General features: G+C 35.1%; 1 protein-coding gene and 1 long non-coding RNA gene across 2 annotated transcripts in view; one reads left to right on the top strand and one right to left on the bottom strand.

Moving 5' to 3' along the window:
* The window catches only part of LOC136848801 (nephrin-like), a 290,589-nt gene that overhangs the window by 79,676 nt on the left and 195,670 nt on the right, over nucleotides 1–15,243 (top strand). The window lies entirely within an intron of this gene.
* LOC136848802 (uncharacterized) overlaps nucleotides 12,718–15,243 on the bottom strand; it is a 263,629-nt gene continuing 261,103 nt past the window's right edge. Inside the window, exon 4 of the long non-coding RNA XR_010856143.1 lies at nucleotides 12,718–13,007. This is a non-coding gene — a long non-coding RNA (uncharacterized lncRNA). The remainder of the gene's footprint in view (nucleotides 13,008–15,243) is intronic.

The raw sequence follows: 15,243 nt of genomic DNA, 5'->3' as shown, positions 1-15,243 counted from the left end.
TTTTGTATCGTAGATCAGTTTTAAACTGGTTTACATTATTCGTCCGTTTGAAGTCTACTCGTGCGTATGGATGAGCAATCTTCCGGTAATTTATTTTCAAATCATTTACTAAATTTAGTAACTAGTATTTATTGCGTGCCTTCATTTTTTTTTTTTTTTTTTTGGGGGGGGGGCACCATAGGTAATTAGTTATAATGATTTGGGTGATAGCCATAGGATTATATATATATATATATATATATATATATATATATATATATATATATATATATATATATATATATATATATATATATATATATATAATATATTATATATTTATATATATACACATACAGAGAAATATATATATATGTATGTATATATATATGTATGTATATATATATATATATATATATATATATATATATATATATATATATATATATATATTAAATGACATGACACTTGTGCATGTATTATGTACATCTTAAATACATGACATTTCATAATTTCTCAGAATTTGTTACAGAGATATTCTCATTATCAATTTCCTTTTACTCTGAACACCGAAATAGTATATTTGCTGCTCTTCCTTTTCATATTCCTTTTATTAACGAATTTTGACATTCAGACTGACTTTATTCGCTCTTCGAATCTAACCATTTTCTTTCATCTACTATCTTCCCCGCCCACTTTTCCCTTTATCTGTTCTAATCATGCGACAGCTTTCAGAGGCTTTAGTAGTAATGAGGCATAGCACTCCGCGCCTTGCGTGATTCAATTGCATTTGTGCAATTATTTTCCCCGCCGTTGTTTACGCCTTGATAATTCCGTCAGTTACGCGCTTTCATCAGCTTAACTCAGGTGGCACACAGCAATTTCGTCTTGCGTCACTTCACTTGAATGCCGTCGCTTAATAAAGAGTGCGATGAAACTGCTCTTGAATGATGCATTTTTCAGACTGTTGATAAACTCCTTATCAGGGAATATCAAGCACTGGGGAATGTTAAGTAGAAGGAAATGATGTGCGTATAAAGTAGCAACTTCTCATGTAAGAGGAAATTTGAATTCTAAGAAATTCTTCGGGAGACTACAAAAATACAAATTATCACATGAGACTTAAATAAAAAGGGGTTAGTGGGAGAAAGTTCGGAAATTTTGAAAACATTTCCTACATAGGCGTTGTAAACAAAAGACTATTTGACTGGAATGGTCTGGATAGGAAATAAGAAATGAGAATTTTTTACAAAAAGCGTCAGTGATGTAAGGCACCAACAGCAGAGAAATATGGGTCAATAATAACTTGAAAAATGAAAGGATATCGATAGAATCTAACCCGTCCATATATTTTCCTTTTCTACCAAACAAAATTGCGAGGCGTCCTGACTGTGAAAGTGGAAAAGCAAATAAATTGCTTGAAATACTAATGCAAAAATGCCAATAAAAGTAATAGTACCCTAAAATAAACTACTCTTCAGACAGCCGCCGCACGAACACTTCACACATCCTCCCCCCCTTAAAAAAAAAAAAACTCCATTACAGAATGAGAACTCTGGCCTGTTTGGAAGTAGTCCACGAGTCCCAAAGTTGAGATTAAATTCGTTGTTGATTGGAAGAAAAATTTTTCGAAAGATATTGGAAAGTTCGTCTCCGTAAGGACTTATTCAGACTGGTTTGAATTCCCTCAGATGCTCTTGGATATTTCCAAGAATTGTGATCAAGCTGAATGGAAGTCTCTATATGTAAGGTTTTTGGGGGCTATACAAATAAATGTAACAAATAAACATATACTTGCCTTTTCAAGTATTGCTTAAGATGAAATTCTATAACTAGGAATTCTTTCTGTTGCATAAAAAATGTACAGACTTGCGTGTTATAATAACTTAAATGAATATATTCCGACATTCATTCTTCTAATATGGTTAGTATATTACTCACGATCAGTGTTATTTTTTTTTTTAATTCTTTTATGCAGGTATGCTCTTGCCTCCATCCCACATCTCTACCTTACCTTACACTCCCTTCTCCCTTTAATTCGTTTCTACTAACACACTCTCTCTCTCATATACGATCCCTCTAGTAATCATACTTATATCTATATACATATTATTTAGCCCCCCCCTCTCTCTCCATGAGAAACGTGTAAGTAGCATTAAATATTATACAACTCCCTTTCAGTCTACCATATTTCCCGTGATGTGTGCATTCTATTCACACACAATGCGTAAACCTGAAAAGAGACCAGTTGCTAATTAATCTTAAAAAGGGGGAATGAATAAATGGAGAGGCTTTCTGTTTCTGATGTCATTTCTAAAATTTCTCTCTCTCTCTCTCTCTCTCTCTCTCTCTCTCTCTCTCTCTCTCTCTCTCTCACACACACACACAATCTGTCAGTGTTTGAAACTCAAGGTATCGACAACAAGTACGAAATCAAGCGTGGGACCTAATTCTTAGCCCTCCTATCGTGCACGATAGGCGGTGCAACTCATTCTCTTCTGGATTGTCTAATGTAAATTGATCGGTTAATACATTACTTCCCTTAAGTGGTCCATTGAAGCCATTCGACTTAATTCAAATCACAATGAAGGACGAACAAAATAGCCACTAGAACAATCACACAATGAGTTATGAAGTCCAACTTTGGCGCTATGAACCTGTTTTCTTTCCATAACGAAATCCCAAGAAAATATCCTTTTCAAATATCATAAGTCAGTATATGCTGCCAGTTTTAATTATATTGTTTTTTCCTTATATTTATGTAATGACTGTGTATTTAATATCATATGTCAAAAGAATATCATTATCTTAATTTTCATACAAGGTTGCCTACACGTCTGTCTATTTTGGGGTTTCGCTGCCGAGCAGAATGGATACATGAAATCACCACCGTGTAATTAATGTCAGGAATTCAGTTTTATTGTTATGTGAGCGTGACTCAGACCATTAACCTAGACTTTCAGCCGTTATTTTATGTTCCTTATTTATTTCTTTATGGTCCTCCTCCTACTCCTCCTCCTCCTCCTCCTCTCTGCATTTCTCAGTATAACTGTGTTTAATTTTCTTAAAAGTCTAAATCCTTAGTGACCTGTACTTCTCACATTCCAGGTTTTTACATCACCCTGAAATCTCATTCTTGATGATATTCCATAAATTTATTATACTAATACATTCCTAACACGAATGCCATATCAATTTTACCCACTTTGTACAGAGTAATCAGGCAAGCACGAGTCTGCACAATTATCTTGGCAAGCCGTAAATATTCACTCATTTTCCGAGAGTGTAAAGACTTCTGGGCAACAATGGCTCGCATGCTTTTTCTTACGAAAATCTTTTCGAAAATTCTTCTTCTCGCGCTGAATATTCGAGCCCAGATCTCACAAGCTTTCTCAGACGGTCGACATATTCATATGAGACCATCATGAATACCAAATGAGGCGAGTGTTGCGCAATAGGCTTGAATATGTCGTCTACAACTGCCTAAAAATGCAAGGGACAGAATTCTTCCAAGTCTCGATACTTTTTTTCGGGGAGGAGGGGCCATGATACCCCCCACGGCTAACTAACACTGATATTTTTTATTAACGATGAAAATTATGAGGACTGTAAAGGGAAGAATAATGGGCTAATGGGTCCTGTAATTTTGGAATGCTATGACAAGTGGTTCTAAGAACTACGGATTTAATGTGGTGGCATTTCCCGGGAAACTCTACTTAGGATTCTTGTCAGAATATTCAGGGGGGCTTTCTTTAATGTTAATCTGAAAAGTAATTCTCGCTGAAGTTGTTTGCTGTAATGGAGGGTTTTATACTGTGCCGGTTGGTATTTTTATGGAATCAGTAAAAAGACTTTCACTCACACACGCACTTGCCATCAAACACACGCGCACGCCAACATGGTAGGGCATCTACATGGCTTCTGCTGATTTCGTGGTTCGACCCCAGGCAGCCGGACCCCAGTTGTCCCTGTTGAGAAAGGGCACCATCGACAACTGGTATCAATAGAAAGAAATGGAGCTACAGTTTCTTCCAAAGAACTTGAGGAGAACCGGGAGGTTCTATATTTCTGGCACTAGCTTTTAAAAGGAAAGAGGGGTAACGCACAGGACCTCTGTGAAATTGCTCAATTTTTTTGTTTTTCTTATGTCTTACCATCCACAAATCTCTACTCATTTCTAGTTTCCTATCTCATAGTTCTCATCCAAGTAGGTCTGGGTCTTCAAGGTCTTCTCGGCCCACAGAAGCACAGCTGACAGTATCGTGAGCTATTCTTTGGGAAGAATATTATTTCCAAGCCATCTTCACCTCCCCTTCATCATACATTATTTACATTTGAAACTTCCGTATTTTTCCTTATAGTATAATTTCTCACTCTATCCTAGCATCTGACTCCTACTATTCTTCCCAAGAGTTCCTTCGCCATTAGGGAAAAAATCTTCTAAATATAGTTTCATTGTCATACAATGAGTCATGTCCTTTGAGAAATTCTGTTCTTCCTACTTTTGGCTTTCGTACGCAGTATCAGTCTATTCAATTAGCTTTTTTATAGTCTTTCCTTAAATTCGGTCTTATATTGAATGTTGTTCTTACATATCTGAAAAATTCAACTTCATTAACCCTTCCAAAATCCTCTATTATTTCTTTCCTTTGTACATACTCTGTTATTACTTCGGATTTCTTCAGCTTAATATTGAGTATCATCTTTTTAGATTTGTGATATTTTTTCCCTACCAAGTAAGCTTTTAGCTACTATGCAGAGTACAAGAAGTGTCGTGTGTATTCTAAGTCTGCGGAGTTTATATTGTTACTGCGCAGCCTAAACCTTTTCCTCCACATTTATCTCTGCTTTGCGGTATAATATCCATGAATATGGACAAACATTGACCCTGCAGCAATCCACTGTTTACTCCAAGTTCACTTGACAAGTAGCCGTCAACATTAACTTGACGTTAACTTTACATTTACTTCGTTCATCAAATTAGCTAGAAATAGTTAATGAGAATATCATATTCAAGGCAACTCCCTCCAGGATGGTGGTGTGTGGACACTGTCAAATACATTTTCATAACCAATAGTGTCCAACGGAAGGCGATTTATAAATCAAGCACTTCAAAACAGTCATTGCCGCAATTCCACCTCCTAAGTCTCCACTTCGTAACCGCAAATTCATTCACTCAGGCTCTTTGAATCTCTGGCATATCAGTAAAATTATCCCCTTCATATCTTTGATTCATGACCATGAAATAATGACCCGCTAGCGTTGTTACACTTCTATTTCTGAGGCTAACATTGAACCATATATACATATATATATGATTTGGTATTAAGCGACAATTGTAGCTTCATGATTGTATATAAATCACGTGATAAAAAAATGTCATATATATATATATATATATATATATATATAAATATATATATATATATATATATATATATATATATATATATATATATATATATATATATATTTATGCACACACACACACACACATATGTACATAAATATATGTATGTATGTATGTATGTATGTATATATATATATATATATATATATATATATATATATATATATATATATATATATATATATATATATATATATATATATATACATAGTACACATGTGTGTGTGTTTTGTGTGCACGATATTCGAAAACTAAATGAACTGCTCTGTTTCCACAATGAAGAAGGTACATATCTGACGGCTAATATTTACTGCGAGAGAGAGTAGTGCTGTTATTTGGGCGGGCGTCCTTCGCGCAAAAATATGAGATTTGTCGGTATTTTCCTGCCGGGGAAGGTTATTGATTTGTAGGGACAGGTAGACGTGTCCAGGCTTGAGATGGGCGTGTCCCCCCAACCCCTCCCTTCAAGGGATGATGGGTGTGTCCCTGTGGGATAGGAGTGATGACTAGGGCCTTCTTGGGGGTTGGATGTTGGGAAGGGGATGTGGGAGGACAATGGTGTGTTTGACAGGTTTTTACGCCAGTGAAGATACTTTTACGACCTGTTAACACGATAACGGCCTTCTTCTTCTTCTTCTTCTTCTTGTCAACTCCTCATCTTCTTCTTCTCCTCCATTACTTCCATTCGTCTTTTATTACTTCTTATCCTATCTATCCTCTATCCTTCCTCTGCTCTAAGGAGACCGCAGTCAGAAGTGAACTTGAAACTCATAAAATAAGGCTCCTTTTTTTATTGCCTTCCGTGTTAATTCCGTGGCACTCGGAAGATACTCGAATATTCTGTAGTTGGTTTTGTGGTATTTAAAAGTTGATTATAGCGGTTAAAGCTAAATACGATCTAAGTCCTCTTTTTCACTAGACGCTCTTCATACATGTCATACGGGATATTGATTAAAGCGCAAGGTAAAGTTAACGACAGGAAAAATGTGAAAATAACTTTTGAATACTGAAGTTTTTTGGGACTATGGTTCTATCAAGAGTCTGAAGGTGACTTGTAAAAAAGTATCAGAAGAAAAATGATAAATATCACTTACAGTTAAAAGGCGAAAGAGCAAGCAAGACACACCTACTCTTTTGATGGGAACTGAAGGCTTTTACTTTTGTCGATGCCAATTGTTCACGTTTTCAAATGAAAACTCCTTTGGAAAACTTCTTGTTCCAATATTTTCCTCGCATTTTCACCGTGACAACTGACATCCCAATTAAGTCGAGTGAAAAGTGGCTATTCCCATAATCAATATTTATATTTGGTTAGAAGAGCCACCAAAAAAAATCGACTTGATAAGAAAAATACCTGTGTTCGGCACAGGAGCTATTCTGGTTTTGATATTCTATACATTACTTTGTCACCTATAAGATGACGAATAATTAATGGTTACAGAGAAAATGAAAGTAACGCTTTCAGTAAATGATTGTTTTAGTGATACTAATTAAGAAAAATGAAATCTAGTGTCTTCGTTATTGCAGGAAATATACAGTAAACCTACTTAAATATACACGAGCATGCAATCAAACATTCGCTCACGGCACATATATACAAAAAAACTACAACAATACAATCAAAATTATGTCTGTCAATAAAAGTGCGCACACACACACTTGCGTGTATCTGGGGGAATTTCCAACAAAGGGTTGGCCCATAGAGACCTATGACAACAATGTTTGAGATCTCATTCGAGTTGTTGCATATGAATGTGTAAATTGTTCGTTATCCAATACTGGCCCATCAAATAGATGTTTGAGGCTTCGTTTGGACGAGCAAAGGGTCGGGTCTGCAAGAACTGTACAGAAACTGTCGGCCTTCGCATTCAAATATCAGATCTCACGCTTCAGCTGTCGGATCGAAGGCAGTGGTGGATAACTTCCAAATATTATTTAGAGCTGGGAACATTGCACAACTTCTGACGGTCACTGTCTGTTTTCTGATTATTGTCTACTTGGAATTTCTGGGGCTATAAAGAAAATCATTTTTGTTCTCTTATTATTCTGTTTTTGCTTATGTCACTTTACATTTTATCTTGATTTTTACGTATTCCTCTGTACTTGCAGAATGTCTTCGAAAATCATTCCACAGCCTAACTCCGAATCGGATCGTTACTCCAATTTTTTCGGAACAGACCTGTGTCTTACACACGCAAAACGCACACGCACGCTCAGCCAATCACACATACATATACACATACACAAACACACACACATTATATATATATATATATATATATATATATATATATATATATATATATATATATATATATATATATATATATATATACATAATGTGTGTGTGTTTGTGTATATGTATATACTTGTATTTTTACGACAACACATATTACAGAGCTCTACATCTTCATACAAAGATCATTTTTATTTTACATATATCCTGATGTATGTAATTGTGCCATCCATCGATCCCTTTCCTATCCTCCAATTTCAGCTCAACCGTCCACAATCGCAAAGAGTAATCTTCCTCGCAAAGCGAAGAATTGCTGATACATCAATACTGCAAAGTACGGCTGATATTTCATCTCACGATTACGAGTTGGGAGAGACAGGTTCTTACTCATTGTCGTCCTATATCTGAAACTGATATTACTTTTCTTTTCTTTCTCCTTTTTTTCTTATGGATTTACTTTATTTAGATTTTGCACGGTTACCAGTTTGTTTTTTTCGTTGTTTATACATTTGGCTTAATGAAAAAACATTAAAATATTATTACTTTCGGAAAGTTTGCTCGTTTAAAGCATTCTGATAACACGTTTATCAGCACTGTCGTCAATGAAATAAAATGAGACAGCTTTTTGCCGTAAAAACCTACCAGTATACTAGCAGAGTATTTCCGTCTTCGTTTTCATTAAAAATATCAACTAATGGCCCCTTTCATCAATGTGAATTTTGTCTCAAATCCAATTTATTTACAAATTTCCGTAATCCCTTCAGAAGTCACTGCTTTACTGAAATTTCAGAACATGTCCTATTCATTAGAATGGCAAAAAAAAAAAAAAATTTTAAATGACGTAAGTGGAACGATGCAACTTTCGTTGCCCCTCATGATCTTATTTTGCTTCAAATTTCCGTTCACTGACAAGAAAATGAAAATGCAAAACAAGAAAAAAATCACAAAACTCGACACGGAGCATGAAGTCAAGACACCGCTCACGATTCTACTGATAATATTTTTACCTATACTATTACAAACATTAATAAAAAAAAAAAAATAAAACCTGCCGCATCAAGGAAAACTGCGGAAAAATAAAGTGGGCTGTTTCCAAGAGCGCCACTCGCCAGCCGCAACATTCAGTCTCATGCAGGATAGGCCTTGGGGGCTCTTATGCTAATTACCAACTTCTCATGAGGGATCCGACCGCATCACTTCACTTTGCGTAAAGTCTCCTTGTTTATGTTCGCCGAATACCTCCTCCGACAATGGACTCTTTGTGGGAAGAAATTAGCCGTCAGTATCGGTCAGCCTTCGTGATAAGACTTCATTTACTCCAAGCCTTATTTTTTTGCCTTGACATATAGTTGCTTCTGGGTGCATTTATTCATCTCAATGGTTTTTCTGCATTTTTATATGTACACACACGCACATGCACACGCACACACATATATATATGTGTGTGTGGTGTCTATGCAACTGTTCTATTAAATATTCTATCATATATTTCTGTAGCCTTCATCTATAAACCTTTTATTTATTCTCTGCTGTGGAAGCTCAAAGCACAATTTAATTATCTGGAATTTAGTTTTTTCCATGTTAGTGTTCTGTCAGCAGTAATAATAATAAAAATAATAATAATAATAATAATAATAATAATAATAATAATAATAATAATAATAATAAAATAATAATAATAATAATATCCCAGTAACAAATTTGTTAAACTGTTTGCCGCTACAGTAATTTTCTTTCTGGAATAATAATAATAATAATAATAATAATAATAATAATAATAATAATAATAATAATAATAATGTACCACCAGTTAAAATCGTGCATCCACTAAACACAGGGTATGGTCACAAGATGGAGTATTCCTTTTAAGAACTGGCATATTCATATCTAACCTATTTGGGTAATGGGAGAACATTTTACGAGAAAACGCGGCTGATGTTCTCTCTCTCCCTCCCTCTCTCTCTCTCTCTAGTGTGTTCGTCCAATATCGTTTACCAATATGCATTTACATCAACTTCGCCCTCATTTTTACCCCAGCCGGGGGAAGGGGAGGGGAGGGGTAGGGGGCATGCGGCGAGGTGAATGCAGAGAGGCTACAACCAGGATCTTTGTCTTTTCTAATGTAAATTGAACTACTTCAGGCCTGATAGAATGCATTAGGTGAATTATGTTAATGGAGACGCACGGGAAGAGTTTCTCAAGCGGTTCATTCACGGTGGGGAAAATTCGCTCGAATTTCTCCTTTCAAGTTGGAATCACGATCATGAAGTTGCAATCTCGGTGCTGACAGATGGAAGATGCTTCTAATGGATGATTATTGAGGGGAGTGGTTTCCATTTTTATGTACGTTCGTACACACACGTACACACACAAACACACACATTTACATATTACATACATACATATATATATATATATATATATATATATATATATATATATATATATATATATATATATACAAACACAAACACACACACACATATATATATATATGAGAGAGAGAGAGAGAGAGAGAGAGAGAGAGAGAGAGAGAGAGAGAGAGAGAGATCCAATTAAAAGAATATTTTATAATAAATACTCCGTCAGAAAAGAAAATTCATTTACATCAGACAACCTCGGATATAAAAATGCCTTCACTTCTAAAGAAGAGAAATTTCAATTAGGAGATTTTTTTGCGATAAAAAACAGATCCCTTTATTTATGGTGGAAAATTATGCGGTGACGAAGGTTGCTGTCTAATCATCAAAAATTCTTTGTAAATATGACAAGATTTTTTTGCTCAGCTTAACGAAATTCACATTATGATTTAGCTATTCAGTTAAGACTGGCATAGCTCCATGAAATTATAGTTATATGCTTCACTAAGCGTAATTACCTATGTATCCATACTCATAATATTATGATCAGGTGGAAGATGGCAACCTTGATAAACCTCATCAGCACGTCGGCTGTCATGATCATCCTCAATTATTATTATTATTATTATTATTATTAGAAGATGAATCCTATTCATGGCCCACAGGGGGCACTGACTTGAAATTCCAGTTTTCAGAGAATATGGTGTTCATTCAAAAGAAGTAACAGAAGGTAATGGAAAATAAATAGGGGATGAGTTATAAGAAAACAATATATAAAAAAATTAATAAACAAATAAATAAAAATGCAAGTAAATCATTAAAATACAATTAGAATTGTGTTGGGGTAATAATGCATTCCATCTTCGTTTGAACTTCTGAAGTTCCAATTGCACGACCCCCTCACTGAGGCTGTTCCACAGCCCAACCGTGTGAGGAATAAAGGACTGAGAAGTTCGACAGCGTGGCACATCTTATAAAACATTAGGATCTTTCATTCCGTCATAACCTTTTCTTTTCTCGACCCAACTTTTTCTATATATTCTATTACTCTTCCCTCACTACACTTTTACAACATTCAACAACTTCATCACTAACTTATTTTCTCCTATTCTCTCTCCACGGTCAAACTCCCTTCAAATCATGCTGATTGATTTCTTAATCCATGTTGACATTTTTATTCTTTATTTCCGTCATAACAGCAAATATATTTATGTCCAATACATCTCAAAAGCTTTTCATTCCTTGTACCTTCATAACCAAAAGGTCAAGTAGACCATCTGTCACCTAACGTAAACCTAGGGCCCAGGCTCGAATCCTGGGCGTGGCAATGGTACTAATCAGTTTTCATTCTTGGATGTAGGTTATTTCCAAATGCAGTGAAGTCGACATGTTATGCTTGTGGTTTACAATATATTATGCATATATATATATATATATATATATATATATATATATATATATATATATATATATATATATATATATATATATATATATATTCATATCGATGAAAATGAGCCACAAATTTCCATAGTATCCAATTCATTACACCTCGGGAATAACTTACACCCAAGACGAATTAAAAGCGACAAGGTCTTCATCACCAGCGGGATGTATGTATGTATGCATGTATGTATGTATATAAGTATATACATATATATAAATACATATATATAATATACATGTGTGTATTTATGTGGGTTTGAATATTCGGCTATCTAAACACACAAATTATAAGTAATTTTTACACAAATTATGAGTGTGTAAAAATTACTGACGCGATAAAAGCATGTTCGGCCAACAGCCACATGACACTCGTACGCAGCACGAGCGTTCGATAAGGACGACACTTCAAAGGAATATTAAAGCAAAGGGCGGCCCTTAACCTCGCGAGATTCCTGACTATGGCAGTGGGGACGAACGTATAATGCCTCCTCTTCAGAGCGAGAGGCCTGCATTAATATCCAACTTGTTCATTAAACTTGGGCTCGATGTCTGCGAGCACCAAGACCCAGGCGCTTTGGCTTCTCGGGCGAGTGTTGTTTTGAATATAATTACAAGTCAGGAACAGAGGCCTTCTCTCTCTCTCTCTCTCTCTCTCTCTCTCTCTCTCTCTCTCTCTCTCTCTCTCTCTCTCATTCTACATTCTCGAACTTCTATATTTTTTCAAAAATCTTCCTCACTTTATATAGATATATATAGTGTGTACATGCATATTTGTCATAGATTCCATCCCAAACATTGTTACCTAAAAAGTTTGTAATAATGTATGTATAACTAAACCGTAATATCATCCATTTTTTCTGTGTATGACAAAGATAAACTTAAGGGAACGACCTCTACCTTTAGACCCACCAGCCTCTCTCAACAGTAACCTCATTATGAGTATGCAGGATGAAGGCATCTTAGTCCGAGTTTCGGGCGGGTACATGATGTCCCTAGGGCCTGGACAAAGCGTGTAGACATTCTTTTATATTACAGTCGTTTCATTTACATTACCCCGCTACTTCATCGTGTATGATAGTAAATATTGAAAGTGGCTGATATATGGATAGGTTACCAAAAAGGAATATTAAATACCATTGAAACATAAGCACTTCATTTTGTGCCAGTGGCAAATGGAGAGGGGAAAAATGCACTTTAAACATAACATTTGCTAAAGAAACTCCCGATAAAACTCAGAAATATTAACCGTTATTCAAACCAAAAACTCAGAATAAGGCGATCCTTACCTGGCATAATTAAGTTGAAAATCCTCCGCGCGAAAGCTGAGAAACTTGTCTCCTCCGCTCGCCTCGTTTCCGCATTCACCCGTGATCTTTAATAACAAAATGCAAAGGCTGGGCCAGAAAAAGCTCATGACATCAGGAAGGCTCCTTGGAGAAATCAACTTTCTGTATATATACATCCAGGTCGCGCTTACGTCCTGCCCATGAATATTTAAGGGAGGGACACGGTTCTCCAGCCGTCGTGGGCCCCGATGCACCGCTTCCGAAAGTGAAGGATCGCACGTCTCTCATCCCTGTTCACGGGAAAAGATATTTTTATTTTTTATTATATAGATATTATATCAATAATGAAACAAAAAGGTAAAAAAAATAACCATGGGAATATCCTAGCATCATACAGCTTTTCAATGAAAAAGGAAGTTTTTGAGGGTTTACGCACTTTAAAAACAGCTCTTCGAGACTTAAAAGGTTATCGTGGATTTTATATCTGTCTTTTCTCTTCAGTCTCAAATAATAATAATAATAATAATAATAATAATAATAATAATAATAATAATAATAATAATAATAATAATAATAAAAAACACATATTCACACTATCTGAAATTCTGCTGTAACATCCTTAACAATTATGGATTTTATAATAATAATAATAATAATAATAATATAATAATAATAATAATAACTAAACAGAACAGAAAAAAAATAAATCGAAAGCTTCTGACAGCTTGATCGTTGAAGAGTGGTTCTAAGGGACTTAAAGGGTTGCTGGGGATTTAGTGTTTATTCTTCGGGTTTTTTTTATTACAATAATGAAATTCATAGTCAAATAACCTGAAATTATAAAGCAAAACCATTAACTAGTATATACAAGAGTGATGATTTACGTCGATATGCATGCGTATTCATGTATGTATAAAGACACACTTTACAAGCTCAAATGACATGCAAATCCCTCACAAGCTGTTGAAGCCATTTTCATACCTGTAAGGTGTTATCCACCGCAAAAAAATTATATGAATAAGAGTTATTATGGGGTTGTAGAACCATTTCTCATGGAGTAAAAAAAAACATAAAAGTTGATTTTACATAAATATATTTTCAAACCTCGTGGAAAAAAAACCATGCAACAAAATTTCAATGTACTAGGTACGTTTGGGCTATAATCATCAACCAGTGTCATTCACTCCCTAAAAAGCAACTTAAGTATACTTATCTTTATTGCCACAAGTGGGTTGGAAGATTTTCAAAGGCAGTCTTATAAGTTTAGAATGATTTGATTTATAAGAAGCAAATAAAAAGAAAGAAACTACGGTCAGTGGCATTTCAGGTGGGAAAGCAGCAACTATTCGCATTGACAGCATCTTCGTTCTTGATACGAACCAGCTGCTTGAATATTCAGTTGTTTTATATATATATATATATATATATATATATATATATATATATATATATATATATATATATATATATATATATATATAATATATGTTTATATATTTATAGATATAGATATATAATGTGTGTGTGTCTATCAGTAGTGTGCTATCTCCATTAAACCTGGGGTTTTAGTTGTAAGCCGCACTCTGGTTATTTCTCATTTGTAGTCTAGACAGTAATTAGTTTGATTTACAAAGAATACCACAAAACTGACAATGTGTCGTTGATACGAGCACTCGAAAGCATAAGGCTCTGCAATAGTCTCGTAACCGATGACACTGTTTTCAAATTCACATTCAATTTATGAAACTGAGTTCTTATTTCTGCCTAGCTGCTCACAATCATTGATTACTTCAAGATGTAAAAAGCAACAGTTATAATACTTAGCCGATGACGAACCCTTTTTCCATTGGACAAATAAATTTTTCTCTTATTTGCTTCTTTTCATCAGACTTTTATAACAAAGAGAAATAACAGAAACTTTTCACTATTTCATACCAATTAATTCAAGCTTATGTTACGAACCGAAAAAAAAAAGAATTGAGAAATGTCCTCCATTTTATTTGAAACTCAATATTATTTTCAGGAAAAAGCTTCCACATTTCATCAACGTGGCTTCATCAAGCATTTTATTGCTCTTCAAGCAGAAATAGCTCAAATTTCCCTTATTACTCTCTAGCCGTGGCTCCGCGTGATGCTTGAATAACCGTAAAATTCAATAAGTCCTTGTCCCTCCTGCTTCATCACTCGACTTTCACTTTGGGTACAGTTATTTGCAGCAGCGACTTTAAGAATTATTAAACCGTTCGCGCGTTTTCATTACTGCCGTCAAGCGAAGTGGAAGTGGGTCATACATTTGACCGTTCAAGTCTGTCCGCACGATACCTGAAAAAGCTATTGACGGGTTTTGGTGAATTTTTGGGGCTAGATGAGCTATGAACCAAAGATGATAATTATGATTATCCCCTGAGATGACGCGAGATCCGTATGGGGATCAGTGTTTTCTTCTTTTTTTAATAATTAAATATCACTTCAGAGCCGAGGTGATTTCCTCGGAGTGTGTAGCGGCTATCTTCGAGCTTTTATCAT

This window comes from Macrobrachium rosenbergii, chromosome 19 (genome assembly GCF_040412425.1).
Source record: "Macrobrachium rosenbergii isolate ZJJX-2024 chromosome 19, ASM4041242v1, whole genome shotgun sequence".
NCBI classification, from domain to species: Eukaryota; Metazoa; Arthropoda; class Malacostraca; order Decapoda; family Palaemonidae; genus Macrobrachium; species Macrobrachium rosenbergii.
Note: the sequence above shows the minus strand (reverse complement) of the source record. Positions and strands in the feature narration are given on the sequence as shown.